The sequence below is a fragment of the Triticum aestivum genome, chromosome 5D, assembly GCF_018294505.1.
Source record: "Triticum aestivum cultivar Chinese Spring chromosome 5D, IWGSC CS RefSeq v2.1, whole genome shotgun sequence".
Classification (NCBI taxonomy): Eukaryota; Viridiplantae; Streptophyta; class Magnoliopsida; order Poales; family Poaceae; genus Triticum; species Triticum aestivum.
In genome coordinates, this window is record NC_057808.1 from 288,990,766 (window position 1) to 289,015,981 (window position 25,216).

Below are 25,216 nucleotides of genomic sequence, written 5' to 3' on the forward strand. Positions count from 1 at the left end.
CCTCGTTGATGGTTCAATTTATGAAAGGCGCGCATCACGACATAAGGAAAACATTCTCCAATTTTTACCAGAGCATGGTGAGGCCATACCATGGCACCAAGCCAGGCATCATGTTTTCCAACCATGTGTTTCATTTTTTGTATAGTTGTTAACCGAGTAAACGACGCGTTTATGGTTGACTATTGCCACACATTTCCTTGAAATATCTGCCCATTCCTTGTAAAAGGCATGAGAATGTGCTAAATAACACGAGCATAGTTTTCCAGACCGTTCTTGTGCACCTTTTCATGCACCGATTGTTCGAATTTGAATTATGTCCATTAATGCCTAGAAAATGCACATAATCCCCTAAATATGGCAAATGAACCTGGAAAAGTGCCAAATTTGAACGGTGATTTGCAGGTTGTATGCTCATCATAGAAAAAAAACTCGTGGACAAAGGACAAAGGAAATTTGGATCCCCCTTCAATCTTGGTGATTTCCCCCTCGAAACCATGAAACTTCCTCAGATGATGGTTCATTTTATGAAAGGCGCGCATCACGACATAAGGAAAACATTCTCCAATTTTTACCAGGGGCATGGTGAGGCCATACCATGGCGCCACACCAAGCGTCATGTTTTCCAACCATGTGTTTCATTTTTTGTATAACACGAGCATGGTTTTCCAGACCGTTCTTGTGCACCTTTTCATGCACCGATTGTTCGAATTTGAATTATGTGCATAATTAATGCCTAGAAAATGCACACAATCCCCTAAATATGGTAAATGAGTTCGGGAAAATGTCAAATTTGAACACGTTTCATTTGAGGCGGTATGTTGATCGTTGGAAAAAACTGAAAGACAAACTGGGACGGAAATTTGGATTCCCCTTCTGTTGGATCACGGGTTCCGGCAAAACCCTCAAGGTTCGAACACTGGGCTGCACACGAAGATCTCCCCCTACCGATCCACGTCCTAGCTTTGCTAAGATCTCACGGACTAACTCGACGAACTCGCAGCACAAAGGACACAAGATTTATACTGGTTCGGGCCACCGTTGTGGTGTAATACCCTACTCCAGTGTGGTGGTGGTGGATTGCCTCTCGGGCTGAGGATGAACAGTACAAGGGGAAGAACAGCCTCCTGAGGCGAGGTGTTCTTGTGCTTGGTGGGTGTGAGGATGAACTGAATGAGTTCGAGACGAGTTGCCTCCTACTGTGGTGGCTAATCCTATTTATAGGAGCCCTGGTCCTCTCCCCAAATATTGAGCGGGGAGGGAGCCAACAACGGCCAATTTGAAAGGGGACAGCTAGTACAGCTTATCCTGACAAAAGCAGTCTTCGCCTGCAAAAGGCTCTGGTGGTGACGCCGCCTTGGGCTCCACGGTGACCTCTGTCTTGCCGTCCTGCTGGTCTTGGTCTCGTTGCACCGATATGGAAACCTTTGCCTGACGCCTCGGTACTCCTCGCCTATGCTTGCTTCCTTAGCACCAAAGAGGAAACAAGGACACTGTGCGCGCTGGCGCCCGCTTGTCCTTGATCGTCATGGCTCATGTCACAAGAACCTCGCGAGGTTTGCCTTGCCTTGATCTCTCCACTCCTCGCGAGCCAACCGAGGCCGCTCCCGAGGAGGTCTTGTGTCGTCCGCCTCGCGAGGCTTGGCCCCTCACGAGGGTCTTGAGTGTTTGTTGGTGAAGATGGGTCGTACGGGCCCGCTCGCAGAGCCACGCCGTGGGCCGCAGGCAGGCAAGTCTGGGGACCCCCATTCCCAGAACGCCGACAGTAGCCCCCGGGCCCAAGGCGCGCTCGGGCTTGGCTTCAAGGCGAAGCCAAAGGTCAAGCACGGAGCACCGCGGGCCCCAATAGACTGCGGCCTTGGTCGACGCGTGGCGGTTGATTGGAAGTGGACATCTCTGCTTCCCCACGCTGCCTTGATACCCGCGTGGCTAGGCGGCCACCGCAACCTACACAGTTATTCTTCCATCGCCTGCACCATACTCCTCCAATTCCTCTGCTTCCCCAGGACTCCGCTCCACTTTCCGATCTGACCTGAGCTCTGCTCACTCCATTGCCATGGCGCCGAAACAAGCGGATAAGGGGGAGAAGCCTCTGTCTTCGACCAGTGCGCCTTCGGCCGTTGAGCCTGCAGTTGGCCGATCGCTGGTGCTCAACGATGAGGCCATGGGCAAGGTGCGTCCCATGCTCGCCTCTAGCTTCAATGAGTGGGGAAAGACGGTGGCTTGGCCCGTGTCTCGTGCTCGCATTGACTGGGCAGCCACCAAGGTCCCGTTCTTCATCGACGCCCTTTGGGCCGGCTTGGTCCCTCCTTTCTCCGCCTTCTTCAACGCAGTGCTGGAACACTATCAGATCCACATGCTGCATCTTGACCCCCAATCCGTGACCCTTCTTGCCGTCTCTGCCTTTGTGTGTGAGGCGATGGTGGGCATTGCCCCTTCCGTGGGCCTTCTTCGCCACTTCTTCTCGTTGCATCTGATTGACCCCTGACAGAGCTCGGGATGCCTGAGCTTCCATGTCGTGGCTGCGATGGCAAGCGCGGGGATCGACTTCGAGCTTCCTCCATCCACGAGTGGGTTTCGGACACGGTGGGTGTTTGTTGATGTCGGAGTGCTCAACCCTCTGATCCATCCTTCGCTGGCGCCTGCCGTCCCCAACTCCGGTTGGTGATACGTCCATTTTGCATCATGCTTTTATATAGATATTTATTGCATTATGGGCTGTTATTACACATTATGTCACAATACTTATGCCTATTCTCTCTTATTTTACAAGGTTTACATAAGGAGGGAGAATGCCGGCAGCTGGAATTCTGGGCTGGAAAAGGAGCAAATATTAGAGACCTATTCTGCACAACTCCGAAAGTCCTGAAACTCCACGGAAGTTATTTTTGGAAATAATGAAAAATACTGAGCGGAAGAAATACCAGAGGGGGCCCACACCCTGGCCACGAGGGTGGGGGCGCGCCCTACCCCCTGGGTGCGCCCCCTGCCTCATGGGCCCCCTGTTGGCCCTCCGGTGCCCATCTTCTGCTATATGAAGTCTTTCGTCCGAAGAAAAATCAAAAGCAAGCTTTCGAGACGAGACTCCGCTGCCACGAGGCAGAACCTTGGCGGAACCAATCTAGGGCTCCGGCGGAGTTGTTCTGCCGGGGACACTTCCCTCCGGGAGGGGGAAATCATCGCCATCATCATCACCAACGCTCCTCTCATCGGGAGGGGGCCAATATCCATCAACATCTTCACCAGCACCATGTCCTCTCAAACCCTAGTTCATCTCTTGTACCCAATTCTTGTCTCTAAGTCTGGGATTGGTACCTGTAGGTTGCTAGTAGTGTTGATTACTCCTTGTAGTTGATGCTAGTTGGTTTATTTGGTGGAAGATCATATGTTCAGATCCTTTATGCATATTAATACTCCTCTGATTATGAACATGAATATGCTTTGTGAGTAGTTAAGTTTGTTCCTGAGGACATGGGAGAAGTCTTGCTATTAGTAGTCATGTGAATTTGGTATTCGTTCAATATTTTGATGAGATGTATGTTGTCTCTCCTCTAGTGGTGTTATGTGAACATCGACTACATGACACTTCACCATTGTTTGGGCCTAGAGGAAGGCATTGGGAAGTAATAAGTAGATGATGGGTTGCTAGAGTGACAGAAGCTTAAACCCTAGTTTATGCGTTGCTTCGTAAGGGGCTGATTTGGATCCATATGTTTCATGCTATGTGTCGTGGAATTGTCACGGCAGATGTCCTCGAGCTAGGACTTAGTCGTGGAGCCATCGCAACTAGGAAGCTTGAAGGGGTTAATGTGGGACAAGGGACACGAGGGTTTATACTGGTTCGGCCCCTTACGGTGAAGGTAAAAGCCTATGTCCAGTTGAGTTGGTATTGATTAGGGTTACGATCACCAGGGAGCTAAACTTGCTATGCCCGGCTCTCGATGAGATCGTTCTTGTTCCTAAACCGCTGCCGGGTCGTCTCTTTATATAGGGAGGCGGACGCCCAGCAGCCCTTAGAGTCGCGGCCGGCTCATAAGAGTGTCCGGCTCGGACTCTCAATCATACTTGCCTTACACTACAAGTTCTATCATAACAATGATTATAACTATGGGCCTTAAGCCGTATCCGGGTTTTAGCCCATCTCTGGCCCATTGTCTTCAAGCTTGTCTCCGGGCTTCTGGCAACGACCATACGAGTAACCCGGCCCCTCCTGGCGGGTGACTCTAAGGTCTATATCCTCAACATTAGGCCCCAGATTGATTTGAGCCGGCTCACGTCAATCTTCAATGCTTCTGACAGAAAAAATCTCTGGCTTACCATTCATGTGAAGGCCATAACCCGGAGTGACGTCATCCTCTGGACTCCGGATAATCCGCCGTGATGTCATCCTCCATTAAGTCCGTTTTTTTACTCCGCCAGATCCGCAACGGATCTTTGCTTTTACCGTCATTCCGAAAATCGAGGCGTCGTGGGGGGGGGGGGAGATAATCACGCCGTGGTCTCCTTGAATCTCGCGCCCACTTATGACCTTGCCTTATAAATAGGCCGGCCCAACGGGCTCTTCTCACGCTTCCTTCTTCCTCCTCGCGCCACTGCCTTTCTCACTGAGCTCGCACTCCGCTGCCGCCGTCTCGCCTCCGGTCTTCGTCAACCTTGGCCGCTGCATCACCCTGACTCGGACCAGATAAACGGCGGCGACTCCTGCACCTCTTCAGCTCCGGTAAGTTCTCACCACCCCGTAGAGTAGATCTGCAGTAGGGTTCCTCCACGTTCTTCGTGTTCGTCACCATTGCCCGCAAGCTCGGTAGTTCTTGTAGTCACTGCCCTTGTTTGATCTTTAGCCTTGTATAGAACTAGTGCGGCAGTTGTTTAGGCCTCATTTCAAATGCCAGTAGATATCTTTCCACTGTGTAGATGCTTCGCTCGAGCTCAAGAACATCCGCTCGTCTGTTTCTAGGTCTAGAAAATTTTTCATTTCACCCGACCACTTTGATCCAAAAAAGTTACTGCAATATGTGAAACCTGTTTTACCACACTTAGTAAAAACTGCAACCATTGAATCTTGGCGGCTTACGATTCCGGGTTAAAGAACCCACGCGCTGTAGAATCCTCCGGTTTAAAGAAAACCATGCTTCGTAGAATCCTCCGACTTAACTGTAGTAAGGCCGTAGATAACCAACTTAATCTGAATGCCCCTGCGGCTTAAATAACCCACTGTACCTGAGTATATACCATTAGTCCCCTTCATAAGCCGCCACCTTAGTTTTGAACTGTAGATCTCCGGCTTATAATTAACCCGGACATTTTCCTTTTGTCATAGACTGCCAACTTTCACCATGCCTCCCAAGGCTCCCATCACTTGCAACTGAATGAAGTCCAACGTCACCAACGAGACCCTAGCCAATTTTGTTAAGTCCGGATATCTCCCTAAGAAAGAAGTCATGTCCTACCGTGCCCCTGACCCGTCAGAAGAAAGACCACAGCCAAGGGACGGGGAGGTAGTGATCTTCGCAGATCATATGAGCCGGGGCTTCGCACCGCCCGGCTCAAAGTTTTTTAGAGATGTGCTCAACTTCTTCGACTTGCGGCCTCAAGATATAGGACCCAACTCCGTATCCAACATCTGCAATTTTCAAGTCTTCTGCGAGGTTTACCTTGGAGAAGAGCCAAGTCTGCTGCTTTTCAGAGAGCTGTTTTACTTAAACCGCCAGAATGAGTGTGCCAACGGGCCAAGTCTGGAGTTAGGTGGCATTTCCATCCAGCGGCGTAGGGATTGTCTGTTCCCTTATGCAGAGCCGCCGAGCCACCCCAAGGACTGGAACATGACTTGGTTTTACTGCCAAGATACATCCCCGGCGGACGAAAGCCCGCTGCCCGGCTTTCGCCCAACACGTCTAGAGCCGACTCACCCACTATCGGATAAGCTGACTCCAGCGGAACGCCAGCCTCTGCTTCCTACCATCAATAAAATCAAGGCCCTCCTGGGCAACAGTCTGAACGGAATCGACCTGGTCCGGGTCTGGATCTCATGGCGGGTGATCCCATTGAGCCGCCGCCCCGGCTTAATGTGTGAGTACACCGGGCGAAAGGATGACCCTCAGAGGCACAGCCGCAATGATCTTCCAGAAGATGTTGCAGAAGAGGAGACCAAGGCTCTTTTAAACGAGAGCCTGGCAGACTGCGGAAGGACCGGGTTAGCCCCCTTCTGCAAGACCAATCCAGCCCCAGCGGTAAGCCGCTGACTTTAACTTTTCATCTTCGTCTGCATATAACCTTCATCTGAACCTGTTTTAAGAATTCCTCATTGTATTTTTCAGGCTGATGACAAGTTCTGGCGGGTCAAGTATGACCATGAAGCGGCCAAGAAGGCCAGGAAGGCGAAGAAAGCGCCAAGAAAGCCGCCCCTCGCAAAAAAGGAAGCAGGCCTACTGCTTCGGAGCTGATGCAATTAAGCGACAGCTCTGAGTCAGAGGTAACCCCCAAGCCTTTAAATTCTTGCTGTACTTGTTATTTGTTGCTGTTTTCCTTAACAACACTTGCTCATTGACAGGATGACACTGGCGCCAGTAACCCGGTGGTTGAAGAGGTAACGTCACTTTCCTCCGACTCGGAGCCCTTGCCACAGCTGAAAGTCCGAAGGGTAACCCGGAAAGTAAGCTTTTCAAATCCTTTAGCTCATCAAGACCCTCAATTTCTTTTGAAGCGACAGGTTCACGAAAGCCGGCGTCACACCCGGACCAACAAGGACACTGACCTCTCCGCCGGGTTACCCGACGCAACAAGGAAGCGTCGAACTGAGGTTTTTTCTCACTTGTACCCTTTTCACCCGTTGGCGGGTGTTATCCGTCAGCCACTCAATTCTTCTGACTCCAATTACCAGGAGACCTCCCCTTCTTCGGGCGACTCTATGCAGTCGAGTCTTCCGACTTTCAAGACCGCGCCCGGGTAATAACAACCATCTCACATTATACTTGTCTGTACTTACTCTCTTTGTGCTGAATGTTTCTGTCCTTTCAGCGCCCAGGCAAAGCTCACCAAAAGAGCGAAGAAGACCAGGTCAGCCGGAGTGCCGGACTTACCTGAACCGGAGGTGACGGCTCAAGAGTCGCCAGCTGCCTCCACCCCCGAAGCCACCACTCCGATGGACACGGCACCTGAAGCCACTGCTCCAACTACCAAGGCAACGACCGAAGCTTCGGTTAACCCGGAGGCCTCCGGCTCAGCTCCGCCAGCAGACGACCCGGACGTGGTAATCACCCGGACGGAGTTCGTTGAACCAGGGAGACCGACCGTGCTGGCCAAATGCTCCGCGAAGGGGGAGTTGCTGCAGCCCCACCGGGTGAACCTGGACCTCTCCGACTACACCAACTTGAGCATTGGAGAGCTCGTCTCTGGCTACATCAGCCAGGTGCACAAGAGCCGGGACGCGGAGGTCGCCATGGTAAACCAGATCCAACAAAAATCTGAGGTATCCTTCTGCTATCTTCTTACTTACTGCATAGTTACCTTTGCCATGCTAGCCCCCGAGTCGACAACTTATGATTTGAATATGTTGTAGACTTAGGTTCCGGCTTACTCAATTGAGCCGGCAGTATGTAGATAGATACGTTCAATATGCATTAGCCCCCAAGTGCCAAGCGTCTTTGCTTGGAAAGCGCTTGGGACTTATATATGACTGTTAATAACCCGGTAATTTATTCAGGCTGTTAGCAAGAAGCTAGAGTCGGACCTTGCGGTCTCAAGAGCCGGCTGAAGACGCAGGAGATGGAGACCTGGAAGGCAAACGCCAAGTTTGTCTCCAGCATCGCCGCTCAAGAGAAGCTGAAGACAAAATTTGATGCTGAGCGGAAGGCCTGGGCTGAAGAGAAGGCCGCACTGGTGACCCGGGCAGAACAGGCGGAGAAGACTCTCTCTGAGAAGACCGCCGAGCTCACCATCCTAAAGCGCCAGGTTTCCCAAATGGTGGCCGCCATCTTCGGTAAGTCGCCTCACCGACTTTCATCAATGTCAGAATGTTTATGTCTCAGTATTCATCCTTGCCGCCGGATTATCTGATTCTGTTAAAACAGGCCCCAGAAGTGCCAACCTCAACCAGAGCGTGGTCACCAAGCTCAAGGCCGTGTATACCCTGGTGGAACAGCTCTACACCGGGTCACAGCGTGCCTTAGCTGTGGTGGCCCTATCCAACGAGGTGCCCACTCATCTGGCTGAAGTCCTGCGCCGGCTCGCCGTTCTGCCGCAGCGGATCCAAGAGCTGCGACGGGCCTCCGCGAGAGCCGGAGCAGTCGTCGCGCTGAGCCGGGCCAAAGCATTCCTTCCGGAGCTAGACCCGGCAGACATCGCCCTGGGTTATCCAAGCCTGAAGGAAGACGGCTCAGCTTTTGATCAAAAGGACTTCGCGGCGTGTGTGAAGGCTGTACGCCCGGTGGCCACCCTCATCGGGAATGACACAGATCTGACCAAGTACCAGCCGGGTTATGACGCGGAGAATCAGAGGATTCCAACCCCTCACTATGAAGCCCTCAACCTGATCCCGCCGGCTCGTCAGCACTCCTTCGCCCTAGAGATCGACCCGACCGGGTTAATTGACGAGGAAGCCCAGTTCGAGGCTCTCAGCGGCATCGAATGGAAGTCATCAACCTTCCAAGTCTTGGGATCAGCCGGAGGAGAGGACAGGAACGAGCCGGAGACTTCTACTCAGCGGGCATCGTAACTCGGCTGTCGGTTTACCAAACAATGCTCCACCCTTGTTAAATTTGATGAGTTTTTGTAATAGAGTAGGTGCAACAGTTCATCTCTGCCGTGCCATCGTGCACGTATTGAATGTGAAAGTCCTTTGAAATTTGTCTCTTTGATGTTTCTCCGGGTCATAATCATCCCTTCGTTTTTCCCAACCTTAAAGAGGTGCTTTTAAGTATCCTGCATAGAAAAGGCAGATCACACTTCTCGAGGCGGCTTACCGCCCTGAGAATCAGGTGTTTTGGATAGATAACCCGGAATATGAATCAAAAAAGACTGGTCCTCAATTATATCCTTAACACAGCCGTAATAATGCACTTAACAGTCTGTGAGCATACTTCCGGTTTAGATAACCCGTGTAACAAGGTTGGTATCTTAACTCCGACTTACCCGTCGTAATGACACCCATGGCGTTCAAAGTTAAGCCAGTAAAGTGAGACCCGGACGTACACACCTTAACATACTCAGAGTAAGCTTGTGATAAAGCAGAGGAACATTAGGGGCTTCCGGTTCGAATACGACCAAAAACCCGGCCCAAAGGGGTTGAGCCATGATTCAGATACGATCATATAGCCCCCAGTGGGTGTGGCGATGCCAATCAAGAGGGTACCGACAGCTATGTTCTCTTTGGTTCGAATACGACCCATGTTTGAACAGGAAGCCCCCAAGTGATTTCAAGAATTGTTTAACGACGCTGATTCGAATACGATCCACGTCGGTTCTCAGAGGGGTTAAACTATGATTCAAATATGACCAAAGATAACCTCCCAATGAGCTCGGCACTTTGCCAATCAAATGGGTATCGACAGCTATGTTCTCTTTGGTTCGAATACGACCCATGTTTGAACAGGAAGCCCCCAAGTGACTTTACTGCTTACGGCTCGATTCGAATACGATCATAAGCCGGATCCCCCTTTAAGCCATCATGTAATCTTGTAATAAAAACAACATGTGCATATTTGGAGGAGAAAATAGGACAGAGGTCCTGCTTTATTGCTTCATCATAATATATACATGTCTGAGAGAAATATGTACACCACGAGAGCCGGTGGCTCAAGTGTAGTAAGGCCGAAGCTGAGCTATGTTCCACGGCCGACGGGTCTCCTCCTCCGACTTACGTGAATCTTTGTGCTCCCGGATGTCAATGAGGTAATAGGACCCGTTGTGCAAGTTCTTGCTGACCACAAAGGGCCCTTCCCAAGGCGGGGATAACTTGTGTGCATCTGTTTGATCCTGGATGAGCCGGAGCACAAGGTCGCCTTCCTGGAAGACCCGGGATTTGACCCGGCGGCTATGATAACGGCACAGGTCTTGTTGGTAAATCGCCGAACGGGCCGCTGCCACATCACGCTGTTCGTCCAACAAGTCAAGAGCATCCTGGCGCGCCTGTTCATTATCCGTCTCAACATAAGCCGCCACGCGAGGTGAGTCGTGACGGATATCACTGGGGAGGACTGCTTCTGCTCCATAGACCATGAAGAAAGGCGTGAAGCCTGTAGACCTGTTAGGAGTAGTGTTGATGCTCCATAAGACGGAGGGCAACTCCTCCACCCAACAACCCGGCGTCCGTTGCAAAGGGACCAAAAGCCGGGGCTTGATGCCCTTCAGAATCTCCTGGTTAGCTCTCTCAGCTTGACCATTGGATTGAGGATGAGCCACTGAGGAAACATCAAGTCAGATATGCTCTCGTTGACAAAACTCTTCCATAGCGCCTTTAGAGAGATTGGTGCCATTGTCAGTTATGATGCTGTGCGGAAAGCCGAAGCGGAAAATCACCTTTTTCATAAACTGAACCGCCGTGGCTGCATCGCACTTGCTAACTGGCTCAGCTTCTACCCACTTTGTGAACTTATCAACCGCCACCAAGAGGTGGGTCTTCTTATCCTTGGACCTTTTAAAAGGCCCAACCATATCAAGCCCCCAGAACGCAAAGGGCCAAGTGATTGGGATCATCCTCAGTTCCTGAGCCGGCACGTGAGCCCGTCGTGAAAACCTCTGGCAACCATCACATTTGCTGACCAAGTCCTCTGCATCAGCATGAGCCATCAGCCAATAAAATCCATGACGGAAAGCCTTGGCCACAAGGGATTTTGAATCAGCATGATGGCCACAATCCCCTTCATGGATCTCACGCAAGATCTCTTGACCTTCCTCAGGGGAGACACAACGCTGAAATGCTCCCGTGACACTGCGACGATGCAGTTCGCCATCGATAACAATCATTGACTTAGTCCGCCGGGTTATTTGCCTGGCTAAAGTTTCATCCTCAGGCAACTCGCCCCGGGTCATGTAAGCCAGATATGGCATTGTCCAGTCTGGTATGACATGATTAGCCGCCACTAGTCGTGCCTCCGGGTCAGGGACAGCCAAGTCTTCCTCTGTAGGCAACTTAACTGAAGGGTTATACAGGACGTCCAGGAAAGTGTTAGGCGGTACCGGCTTTCGCTGAGAGCCCAGCCGGCTTAGAGCATCAGCCGCCTCGTTCTTCCTGCGATCAATGTGCTCCACTTGGTAGCCCTGAAAGTGCCCCGCAATGGCATCAACCTCGCGGCGATAAGCCGCCATGAGAGGATCTTTAGAATCCCACTTGCTTGATACTTGTTGAGCCACCAAGTCTGAGTCACCAAAGCACCTTACCCGGCTCAAGCTCATCTCCTTAGCCATCCAAAGACCGTGGAGCAAGGCCTCGTACTCAGCCGCATTGTTAGTGCAAGGAAACATCAACTGTAGCACATAATGGAACTTGTCACCTTTAGGGGAAGCCAATACAACGCCAGCCCCCGAGCCCTCCAACTGCCTGGACCCATCGAAGTGAATAGTCCAATACGTGTTATCCGGCTTTTGCTCGGGTACTTGTGACTCTGTCCAATCATTGATGAAATCCACCAAGGCCTGAGACTTAACAGCAGTGCGTGGCACATATTTGAGACCATGAGGTCCAAGTTCTATAGCCCATTTAGCAATTCTCCCTGTGGCCTCTCTGTTTTGAATGATATCACCAAGGGGGGCAGAACTGACCATCGTGATGGGATGACCCTGAAAATAATGCTTAAGCTTCCGGCTTGCCATGAACACACCATATACCAGCTTCTGCCAATGCGGGTACCGCTGCTTAGACTCAATGAGTACTTCGCTGACATAATAAACCGGCCGCTGAACTGGATGCTCCTTACCCTCCTCCTTGCGCTCCACCAGCCACACTGACGGCTCGTGCGTTTGCCGCCACATACAGTAGCAAGGGCTCCTTGTCAACCGGAGCAGCAAGGACTCGGGGCTCTGCCAGCTGCTTCTTCAAATCCTCAAAAGCGGTATTAGCTGCATCATTCCAGACGAAGTTATCAGTTTTCTTCATCAACTGATACAAGGGCATGGCCTTCTCACCCAAACGGCTTATGAACCGGCTTAAAGCAGCGATGCGACCCGCCAAGCACTGAACGTCATTTATACACGCTGGCTTAGCTAGGGAGGTGATGGCCTTGATCTTCTCCGGGTTAGCCTCAATGCCTCTGTCAGAAACCAAGAAGCCCAAGAGTTTGCCCGCAGGAACACCAAAAACACACTTGGCCGGGTTAAGCATCATCTTATAGACCCGGAGATTATCAAAGGTTTCCCTCAAATCATCTATCAGAGTTTCCTCTTTGATGGACTTAACCATAATATCGTCCACGTAAGCGTGAACATTGCGCCCAATCTGTTTATGAAGACAGTTCTGTACACAACGCTGATAAGTCGCCTGTGCACACTTGAGCCCAAAGGGCATGGATACATAGCAGAAGGCTCCAAAGGGAGACGCCGTCTTCTCCTGGTCCTTAACTGCCATTTTAATCTGATGATATCCGGAATAGGCATCCAGGAAACTTAAGCGCGCACAACCGGCCGTAGCATCAATAATTTGATCAATACGGGGAAGGGCAAAAGGATCAGCCGGACACGCCTTATTTAAGTCCGTGTAGTCCACACACATTCTCCAGGTGCCGTTCTTCTTGAGTACGAGCACCGGGTTGGCTAACCACTCTGGGTGGAGGACTTCAACAATAAACCCGGCTGCCAAGAGCCGGGCCACCTCTTCACCAATAGCTTTCCGCCTTTCTTCATTAAACCGCCGAAGGAACTGTCTGACCGGCTTAAATTTAGGATCAACATTGAGAGTATGCTCAGCGAGTTCTCTAGGTACACCTGGCATGTCTGAAGGTTTCCATGCGAAGATGTCCCTATTCTCACGGATGAACTTGATGAGCGCGCTTTCCTATTTTGGATCCAGATTTGCACTGATACTAAACTGCTGAGATGAGTCACCTGGAACAAAATCAACAAGTTTAGTCTCATCAGCTGATTTAAATTTCATTGCCGGCTCTTGTTCTGTAGTTGGCTTTTTCAGAGAGGTCATATCTGTTGGGTCAACATTATCCTTATAGAACTTCAACTCCTCTGTAGCACAAACAGATTCTGCATAAGCCGCATCGCCCTCCTCACACTCCAGAGCTACTTTCTGGCTGCCGTGAACCGTAATAGTCCCATTGTGACCCGGCATCTTGAGCTGTAAGTACACATAACACGGCCGTGCCATGAACTTGGCGTAAGCCGGCCGTCCAAATATAGCATGGTATGGACTTCTTATCTTGAGCACCTCAAAGGTCAATTTCTCCACCCTGTAGTTGTTCTCATCACCAAAGGCCACTTCCAATTCGATCTTGCCGACTGGATAGGCCGACTTACCAGGTACTACACCATGGAAGATAGTGTTTGACTGGCTGAGGTTCTTATCAACCAACCCCATACGGCGAAAAGTCTCATAATAGAGGATGTTGATGCTGCTGCCTCCATCCATGAGCACCTTTGTGAACTTATATCCTCCCACTTGAGGAGCCACCACTAAGGCCAAGTGGCCTGGGTTATCCACCGGGGGGGGTGATCTTCCCTACTCCATACTATAGGCTGCTCAGACCACCGCAAGTAGCGTGGGACCGCCAGCTCAACCGCGTGCACAACCCTCTTGTGAAGCTTCTGATCTCGCTTGCACAAACTAGTGGTAAACACATGATACTGTCCACTGCTGAGCTGCTTTGGATTGGTCTGATAACCCCCCTGCTGTTGTTGATGACCCTGGCCAGACTGTTGATTAAAGCCTCCTTGGCCATTCTGAGGACCAGAATTTGAGCCGCCTCCCGGGCCATGAAAGCCGCCGGCGCCTGAGCCGCCGCCCGGGCCATTGTAATTCTTGAAGGCCTTCATGATTGCACAATCTTTCCATAGATGAGTCGCTGGCTTCTCTCTAGAACCATGCCTTGGACAAGGCTCATTCAACAGCTGCTCCAGCGTCGGACCTGACCCGCCGCCGCGGGGAGGGGGTCTCCCCTTGCGTCGCTGGTTATTACTTTGTGAGCTGGCGTTGGCTACAAACTCTAGGCTGCCATCGGCCTTACGCTTGCCTCCTCCTTGGTTCCCCGGGTTATGCTGGGGACCCTTGCCATTGCCATTCTTCTTTCCCTTCCCTGCCCTTTCATCATCTGAAGGGGGATCCTTGGTACCATCAGAATCGGCGTACTTGACAAGAGCCGCCATTAGGGTGCCCATGTCACTGCAGTCGCGCTTAAGCCGCCCGAGTTTCATCTTCAGGGGCACAAAGCGACAATTCTGTTCCAACATTAAGACTGCAGAGCCGGCATCCATCTTGTCTGACGAATGTATGATCTCCTTGACCCGGCGAACCCAATGAGTCGTGGATTCACCCTCCTCCTACTTACAGTTAGTCAAATCCACAATTGACATAGACTGCCTACAGGTATCCTTGAAATTTTGGATGAACCGGGCTTTCATCTCAGCCCAAGATCCGATGGAGTTCGGTGGTAGCCCTTTCAACCAAGTGCGGGTAGTCCCATCCAACATCATGGTGAAGTACTTAGCCATGGCTGCCTCACTGACATCTAGTAGCTCCATGGCCATCTCATAACTCTCGATCCAGGCTGCAGGCTGTAAGTCAGCTGTGTAGTTAGGCACCTTCCTAGGGCCCTTGAAGTCCTTAGGTAGACGTTCATTACGGATAGCTGGCACCAAACAAGGGACACCCCCGGTCCTGGTAGGGATACCCAGATCAACGGAAGTCGTCGGATAAGCCGGGGGGGGGGGGTCTGATAAGCCGTTAATTGAGGCACTTGCTCCGCCTCTTGCCGCGCTTTGTCCTGCTCTGCTGCGTAAAAGGCTCCATTATGAGCTGGGCCATGGCCAGGGGGCGGGTCATGGCGTCGGACGTTACTCGAGCCGGTTGCTGAGACCATGTGCCGGCTGTAACTCGGGCTCTGGCCTGGACGAGGGGTCGAGTGGACCCTGTCCCGGCTGTAGGAGTACGCCTCTTGCTGCGCCAGTGCTGTCTGAAGGAGTTCCCTGACCCGGCGGGTCTCAACAGCCGTCGGAGAGTCGCCGTCAACTGGGAGAGCCGCCAGCCGTGCTGCCGCAACGACCATGTTCCCCAGCGGGTTATTATAAAGACCCGGGGGTATTGGCACATACTGAGGCGGGGCAGGGGGCACCTGGGGAGGCCCCATCACTCGTGGCTGAATAAGGGGTCCAGACCCGGGCGCTATGACCCCTGGCGGGTTACTAGACCCTGCACCTGGCGTGTTGAAGAGGTTGCGTGGATCGTAAACCGGTGGGAGTCGAGACTGGGCTTTTTGATGCCTCCTTCTCATGACCTCATTGGCCGCGTTCTGATCCATCGTGAGTTGGAAGGACTGCGCCTGAATCAGCTGAGTCTGGGCATCGAGAGCCGCTTGCTCCGCAGCCAGCCTGATCCCTTCCGCTACAAGATCCTCTTTAGCTTTTATCAGATCCAATTTTAACTGTGCCACCTCCGCATCATGCTGAGCTTGATCCGCCGGGTCAACCGTGGCGGTTAACAGGGCCGTCATCTTGTCCGTGAGATCCATTAGCACCTGAGCCGGCGAAGGCACCGGGTTTCCTACTCCAGCAGCGGGGTTCTGAACAGGCTGCGCCCCAGCCATAAAAACTCCAACCTGACTTGGTGGCTCAAAAAGGTCCGGAATACTGTCACCATCGGAACAACCAATGAGCCTGCCATCTTGAAGTTGGTACAACGAGTTTGACTCATCGGTGGCTGCCTCGCCGTCAGAGCCGGCGGCCGTCTCATCACCAGATCCAGATTGATCGGAGAGTCCTCCATGGATGCACCCCACAAAAGCATGCCTTAAGGTAGGCCGGGCCTGGGCGGGTCGCGCAAGCTGAGCCGTCTCGATGGGATCAGCGCAGAGACCCAACTCAGGGCCCGGCTCACCAATCTTGCCAATGAAAACATGAATTCCGCCGAAGGGGACCCGGTACCCGTACTCAATTGAGCCGGCGTCGGGGCCCCAGTTTGCATCGTCGATGTAGAGCTTGCCGCGATGACTCTTGGTCATCCGGCCCACAGCGTATCCCTTGAGCCCTTCGAAGCTGCCCTTCAAGAACTCAAATCCATCGTGCGCTGGCCCCACGGTGGGCGCCAACTGTCGTGGAATTGTCACGGCAGATGTCCTCGAGCTAGGACTTAGTCGTGGAGCCATCGCAACTAGGAAGCTTGAAGGGGTTAATGTGGGACAAGGGACACGAGGGTTTATACTGGTTCTGCCCCTTACGGTGAAGGTAAAAGCCTACGTCCAGTTGAGTTGGTATTGATTAGGGTTACGATCACCAGGGAGCTAAACTTGCTATGCCCGGCTCTCGATGAGATCGTTCTTGTTCCTAAACCGCTGCCGGGTCGTCTCTTTATATAGGGAGGCGGACGCCCAGCAGCCCTTAGAGTCCCGGCCGGCTCATAAGAGTGTCCGGCTCGGACTCTCAATCATACTTGCCTTACACTACAAGTTCTATCATAATAATGATTATAACTATGGGCCTTAAGCCGTATCCGGGTTTTAGCCCGTCTCTGGCCCATCGTCTTCAAGCTTGTCTCCGGGCTTCTGGCAACGACCATACGAGTAACCCGGCCCCTCCTGGCGGGTGACTCTAAGGTCTATATCCTCAACACTATGGTTAGGTTTACCTTAATACTTCTTTTGTAGTTGCGGATGCTTGCAATAGGAGTTAATCATATATGGGATGCTTTTCCGAGTAAGGACAGCATCCAAGCACTGGTCCACCCACATATCAAATTATCAAAGTACCGAACGTGAATCATATGAACGTGATGAAAACTAGCTTGACGATAATTCCCATGTGTCCTCGGGAGCGCTTTTCTTTATATAAGAGTTTGTCCAGGCTTGTCCTTTGCTACAAAAAGGATTGGGCCACCTTGCTGCACTTTATTTACTTTTGTTACTTGTTGTTCGTTACAAATTATCTTATCACAAAACTATCTGTTACCTATAATTTCAGTGCTTGCAGAGAATACCTTGCTGAAAACCACTTATCATTTCCTTCTGCTCCTCGTTGGGTTCGACACTCTTACTTATCGAAAGGACTACGATAGATCCCCTATACTTGTGGGTCATCAAGACTCTTTTCTGGCGCCGTTGCCGGGGAGTGAAGCGCCTTTGGTAGGTGGAATTTGGTAAGGAAAAATTTATATAGTGTGCTGAAATTTATTGTCACTTGTTACTATGGAAAGTAATCCTCTGAGGGGCTTGTTCGGGGTGTCTTCACCCCGACCAGTAGAGCAAAGAGTTGCTCCTAAACCTATTGAACCTACTGAAAATGAAAATGTCTACTTTAAAATTCCTTCGGGTATGATAGAAAAACTGCTAGCTAATCCTTTTGCAGGAGATGGAACATTACATCCTGATGAGCACCTAATATATGTGGATGAAGTTTGTGGATTATTTAAGCTTGCAGGTATGCCCGATGATGTTATCAAGAAGAAGGTCTTCCCTTTATCTTTGAAGGGAGATGCATTGACATGGTATAGGCTATGTGATGATATGGGATCATGGAACTACAAACGATTGAAACTGGAATTTCATCAGAAGTTTTATCCTATGCATCTTGTTCATCGTGATCATAATTATATATATAATTTTTGGCCTCGCGAAGGAGAAAGCATCGCTCAAGCTTGGGGGAGGCTTAAATCAATTTTATATTCATGCCCCAATCATGAGCTCTCAATAGAAATGATTATTTAAAATTTTTATGCTCGGCTTTCTGACAACAATCGCACCATGCTTGATACTTCTTGTACTGGTTCTTTTATGATGAAGACTGTTGAATTCAAATGGGATTTATTGGAAAGAATTAAACGCAACTCTGAAGATTGGGACCTCGACGAAGGTAAGGAGTCAGGTATAACACCTAAGTTTGATTGTGTTAAATCTTTTATGGAGACCGATGTTTTCCATAAATTCAGCACTAAATATGGACTTGACTCTGAGATAGTAGCTTCTTTTTGTGAATCTTTTGCTACTCATGTTGATCTCCCTAAGGAGAAGTGGTTTAAATATCATCCTCCCATAGAAGTAAAAGTAGCCGCACATATTAAAGTCGAAGAAAAGACTATCACTTATAATGATCCTATTGTTCCTACTGCTTATGTTGAGAAACCACCCTTCCCTGTTAGAATAAAGGATCATGCTAAAGCTTCAACTGTGGTTCGTAAAAGCAATATTAGAACTTATACACCTCCTGAGCAAGTTAAAGTTGAACCTAATATTGCTATTGTTAAAGATCTCTTGGCTGATAATATTGATGGGCATGTTATTTATTTTCGTGATGAAACTGCTAGAATTGCTAAACCTTGTGCTAAAGATAAACATAGACCTGTAGTAGGCATGCCTGTTATTTCTGTTAAAATAGGAGATCATTGTTATCATGGCTTGTGTGATATGGGTGCTAGTGCTAGTGCAATACCTATTGACTTATACAAAGAAATTATGCATGATATTGCACCTGCTGAGTTAGAAGATATTGTTGTCACAATTAAACTTGCCAATAGAGATACTATTTCACCAATTGGAATTGTTAGAGATGTTGAAGTCTTGTGTGGGGAAACTAAATATCCTGCTGATTTTCTTGTTCTTGGTTCCCCACAAGATAGCTTTTGTCCCATTATATTTGGTAGACCCTTCTTAAACACTGTTAATGCTAAGATAGACTGTGAAAAGGATGTTGTTACTATTGGTTTGGGTGATATGTCTCATGAGTTTAATTTCTAAATTTCTTAGACAACACCGTGAAGATGAATTGCCTAGTAAAGATGAAATTATTGGTCTTGCTTCTATTGCGGTACCTCCTGGTGATCCTTTAGAACAATATTTGCTCGACCATGAAAATGATATGTTTATGAATGAAAGAAGGGAAATAGATGAAGTGTTCTTTAAGCAGGGACCTATTCTGAAACACAACTTGCCTGTTGAAATCCTAGGGGATCCTCCTCCACCCAAGGGTGATCCCGTGTTTGAGCTTAAACCATTGCCTGATACCCTTAAATATGCTTATCTTGATGAAAAGAAGATATATCATGTTATTATTAGTGCTAACCTTTCAGAGAAGGAGGAAGAAAAATTATTGAAAACTCTGAAGAAGCACCGTGCTGCTATTGGATATACTCTTGATGATCTTAAGGGCATTAGTGCCACTCTATGCCAACACAAAATAAATTTGGAGAAAGATGCCAAACCAGTTATTGATCACCAATGATGCCTGAATCCTAAGATGAAATAAGTGGTAAGAAAGGAAATACTAAAGCTCCTTGAGGCAGGTATAATCTATCCCGTTGCTGATACTCAGTGGGTAAGTCCTGTCCATTGTGTCCCTAAGAAGGGAGGTATTACCGTCGTTCCTAATGATAAAGATGAATTGATTCCGCAAAGAATTATTACAGGTTATAGGATGGTAATTGATTTCCGCAAATTAAATAAATCTACTAAAAAAGATCATTACCCCTTACCTTTTATTGATAAAATGCTAGAAAGATTATCCAAACATACACATTTTTGCTTTCTAGATGGTTATTCTGGTTTCTCTCAAATACATGTGTCAGCTGATGATCAAGCTAAGACCACTTTTACTTGCCCTTTCGGTACTTTTGCTTATAGACGTATGGCTTTTGGTTTATGTAATGCACCTGCTACCTTTCAAATATGCATGATGGCTATATTCTCTGACTTTTGTGAAAAGATTTGTGAGGTTTTCATGGATGATTTCTTCGTTTATGGATCCTCTTTTGATGATTGCTTGAGCAACCTTGATCAAGTTTTGCAGACATGTGAAGAAACTAATCTTGTCTTGAATTGGGAGAAGTGCCACTTTATGGTTAATGAAGGCAATGTCTTGGGGCATACAATTTCTGAAAGAGTTATTGAAGTTGATAAAGCTAAAGTTGATGCTATTGAAAAGATGCCAGGTCCCAAGGACATCAAAGGTATAAGAAGTTTTCTTGGTCATGCCGGGTTTTATAGGAGGTTCATTAAGGACTTCTCAGAAATTTCTCGGCCTCTGACTAATCTATTACAAAAAGATATACCATTTGTCTTTGATGATGATTGTGTAGAAGCATTTGAAATACTTAAGAAAGCATTGACTTCTGCACCTATTGTTCAGCCACCTGATTGGAATTTACCCTTTGAAATCATGTGTGATGCTAGTGATTATGCTGTAGGTGTTGTTATAGGGCAAAGAGTTGATAAGAAATTAAATGTTATTCAATATGCTAGTAAAACTCTAGACAATGCCCAGAGAAATTATGCTACTACTAAAAAAGAATTTTTAGCAGTTGTATTTGCTTGTGATAAGTTCAGACCTTATATTGTTGATTCTAAAGTAACTATTCACACGGATCATGTTGCTATTAAATATCTTATGGAAAAGAAAGATGCTAAACCTAGACTTATTAGATGGGTCCTCTTGCTACAAGAATTTGATTTGCATATTATTGATAGAAAGGGAGCTGAGAACCCCGTTGCAGACAACTTGTCTAGGTTAGAAAATGTTCTTGATGACCCACTACCTATTGATGATAGCTTTCCTGATGAACAATTAAATGTCATAAATGGTTCTCATACTGCTCCATGGTATGTTGATTATGCTAATTACATTGTTGCTAAGTTTATACCACCTAGTTTCACATACCAGCAAAAGAAAAAGTTTTTCTATGATTTGAGACATTACTTTTGGGATGACCCACATCTTTATAAAGAAGGAGTAGATGGTGTTATTAGACGTTTTGTACCTGAGCATGAACAGGAACAGATCCTATGCAAGTGTCACTCTGAAGCTTATGGAGGACACCACGCTGGAGATAGAACTGCACATAAGGTATTGCAATCCGGTTTTTATTGGCCTACTCTCTTTAAGGATGCCCATAAGTTTGTCTTATCTTGTGATGAATGTCAAAGAATTGGTAATATTAGTAGACTTCAAGAAATGCCTATGAATTATTCACTTGTTATTGAACCATTCGATGTTTGGGGCTTTGATTATATGGGACCGTTTCCTGCCTCTAATGGGTATACTCACATTTTAGTTGGTGTTGATTACGTTACTAAGTGGGTAGAAGCTATTTCAACTAGTAGTGCTGGTCATAACACTTCTATTAAGATGCTTAAAGAAGTTATTTTTCTGAGGTTTGGAGTCCCTAGATATTTAATGACTGATGGTGGTTCACATTTTATTCATGGCGCTTTTCGTAAAATGCTTGCTAAGTATGATGTTAATCATAGAATTGCATCTCCTTATCACCCACAGTCTAGTGATCAAGTAGAATTGAGTAATAGAGAGCTTAAATTAATTTTGCAAAAGGCTGTTAATAGATCTAGAAAGAATTGGTCCAAGAAACTGGATGATGCATTATGGGCATATAGAACTGCATATAAAAATCCTATGGGTATGTCTCCGTATAAAATGGTCTATGGAAAAGCATGTCACTTACCTCTCGAATTAGAACATAAGGCATATTGGGCTATTAAAGAACTCAATTATGATTTCAAACTTGCCGGTGAGAAAAGGTTATTCGACATTAGCTCACTTGATGATTGGAGAACCCAAGCCTATGAGAATGCCAAATTGTTTAAAGAAAAAGTTAAAAGATGGCATGACAAAAGAATACAAAAACGTGAGGTTAATGTAGGTGATTATGTATTGCTATACAACTCTCGTTTAAGATTTTTTGCAGGCAAACTTCTCTCTAAATGGGAAGGTCCTTACGTTATTGAGGAGGTCTATCGTTTCGGTGCCATAAAAATCAACAACTTCGAGGGCACAGATCCGAAGGTGGTGAACGGTCAAAGAATTAAACATTATATCTCAGGTAATCCTATAAATGTTGAAACCAATGTTATTGAAACCGTAACCCCGGAGGAATACATAAGGGATACTTTCCGGAACGTTTCACACTCCGAAAAGGAATAGGTATGTGGTACGGTCAGTAAACCGACTCCAAAACAGTTCTAATGGCAATTTTTCTCCGTTTTGGAATATTTAGAAAAATAGAAAAATAAGAAGCAGTCCGGGAAGGACACGAGGGCACCACAAGGGTGGAGGGCACGCCCTACCCCCTGGGCGCGCCCCCTGCCTCGTGGGCACCCCGTGTGCTCTTCGGACTCCGTTTTCTTGCATATTACGTATTCTGGTCGGTAAAAATTCATTATATAATCTCCCGAAGGTTTTGACTCCTGTATCATGCAATTGTCCTCTGTTCTTGTTTCGAGCTGTTTTTCTAACAGATCTAGATCATCATGACATCTCCAAGTGCCCCCAAGGACAAGTTCTTCGAGAAGGTCATCAACCCCTACCTCGCGGAGGTGCTGCAACACCCTCAAACCATTGAGATGCATGAGGGGTGCTGCACATCCGCGATGTTGAGGGACCAAGGAGGACCGGAAGCGTGGAGAAAAGGCTCGAGGCAATGGAGCAACAAGTTTTCAAGTGCCAGGAGATGGTGGAGCGTGGACTTGACTCCAATCACATGATGATCGCGGAGTTCACCAACAACCGCAAGCTGGATGCCAAGGACATTGGGGAGGCCATTGTGACGCCCCCGATTTGACCGTACACCAATCATGCACGCAAACGTGTACAATCAAGATCAGGGACTCACAGGAAGATATCACAACACAACTCTAAAACATAAATAAGTCATACAAGCATCATAATACAAGCCAGGGGCCTCGAGGGCTCGAATACAATTGCTCGATCATAGACGAGTCAGCGGAAGCAACAATATCTGAGTACAGACATAAGTTAAACAAGTTTGCCTTAAGAAGGCTAGCACAAAAGTAGCAACGATCGAAAAGGCAAGGCCTCCTGCCTGGGACCTCCTAACTACTCCTCAAAGCCGAACTCCATGTAGAATCATCCTCGGGATCTCTAGCTCCTGGACTCCAGCATCTGGTTGCGACAACCAGGTATAGAAAGGGGAAAAGAGGGAGAAAAGCAACCGTGAGTACTCATCCAAAGTACTCGCAAGCAAGGAGCTACACTACATATGCATGGGTATATGTGTAAAGGACCATATCGGTGGACTGAACTGCAGAATGCCAGAATAAGAGGGGATAGCTAATCCTGTCGAAGACTACGCTTCTGGCCACCTCCATCTTGTAGCATGTAGAAGAGAGTACATGGTAAGTTCACCAAGTAGCATCGCATAGCATAATCCTACTCGATGATCCCCTCCTCGTCGCCCTGTTAGAGAGCGATCACCGGGTTGTATCTGGCACTTGGAAGGGTGTGTTTTATTAAGTATCCAGTTCTAGTTGTCATAGTCAAGGTACAACTCCGGGTCGTCCTTTTACCGAGGGACACAGCTATTCGAATAGATAAACTTCCCTGCAGGGGTGCACCACATAACCCAACACGCTCGATCCCATTTGGCCGGACACACTTTTCTGGATCATGCCCGGCCGCGGAAGATCAACACGTCGCAGCCCCACCTAGGCTCAACAGAGAGGTCAACACGCCAGTCTAAATCCTAAGCGCGCAGGGGTCTGGGCCCATCGCCCATTGCACACCTGCACGTTGCGTACGCGGCCGGAAGCAGACCTAGCCTAGCAGGCGTTCCAGTCCAATCCGGCGCGCGCCGCTCCATCGCTGACGTCAAGAAGAGCTTCGGCTGACACCACGACGTCGAGTGCCCATAACTGTTCCCGCGTAGTTGGCTAGTGCGTATAGACCAAATGGCCAGACTCAGATCAAATACCAAGATCTCGTTAAGCGTGTTAAGTATCCGCGAACGCCGACTAGGGTCAGGCCCACCTCTCTCCTAGGTGGTCTCAACCTACCCTGTCGCTCCGCCACAAAGTAACAGTCGGGGGCCGGCAGGAACCCAGGCCCACCTCTACCGGGATGGAGCCACCTGTCCTTTCAGCCCCCTCATCAGAATCACTTGCGGGTACTCAACGAGCCGACCCGACTTTAGTCACCACATGTGTCATGTATGTAAAGTATATAATATATACCCGTGATCACCTCCCGAAGTGATCACGGCCCAGTAGTATAGCATGGCAGACGGACAAGAGTGTAGGGCCACTGATGGAACACTAGCATCCTATACTAAGCAGTAGGATAGCAGGTAAGGGTAACAACTGTAGCAACAATGACAGGCTATGCATCAGTATAGGATTAACCGAAAGCAGTAACATGCTACACTCTTCTAATGCAAGAAGTATAGAGAAGAATAGGCGATATCTGGTGATCAAGGGGGGGGGCTTGCCTGGAAGCTCAGCCGAGAAGGAGGGGTTGTCAACACCGTAGTCGTACTGGGTAGTAGCGGCGTCGGTCTCGGTGTCTAACGAGAGAAGAGGGGGAAGAAACAATAAATATAATGCAAACATAAGCATGACGGTGCATGACAAGACAAAGCGTGATGCTAGGTGTGCCCAAACACGGTAGTAGGTGATACCGACGAAGGGGGGAAACATCCGGGAAAGTATTCCCGGTGTTTCGCGTTTTCGGACAGATGAACCGGAGGGGGAAAGTTGCGAGTTCGATATGTCAGGGATGTGTGGCGGACAAACGGGCTGCGTATCCGGATTCGTCTCGTCGTTCTGAGCAACTTCCATGTACAAAGTATTTTCATCCGAGCTACGGTTTATTTTATATTAATTTTAAAAGATTTACATGATTATTAGGATTAGAAGAATTAATTAAATCAAAAGGCATTTATGACGTCATCATGACATCAGCGTGATGCAAGCGGTCAAAGTTGACCATTGACCAGTCAACTAAATGGGTGGGTCCCGCATGTCATAGGCTGTTATCTAATTGACAGTAGTTAGATTTATTAGCAGGTTAATTAGGTTTAATTAACTAGATTAATTAAGTTAAATAATTAATATTTAGTTATTATTATTATTATTATTTTAAATTCTTTTTTTAACGTTCAGGGGCTGGGCCCCTCCTGTCATTGGCCCTAGGGGCCATACTGGGTTCGGGCGCTGGGTGCGAGCGTGGTGCCCGTGCCCGAGACCGAACGGGGCTGGCCCCGGACGCAGCCCGCGGCGTGGGCGCCGGCAGCCAGAACGCCGGCCAGTGGGGGGGGGCGATCCGCGGTGGACGGGGCGAG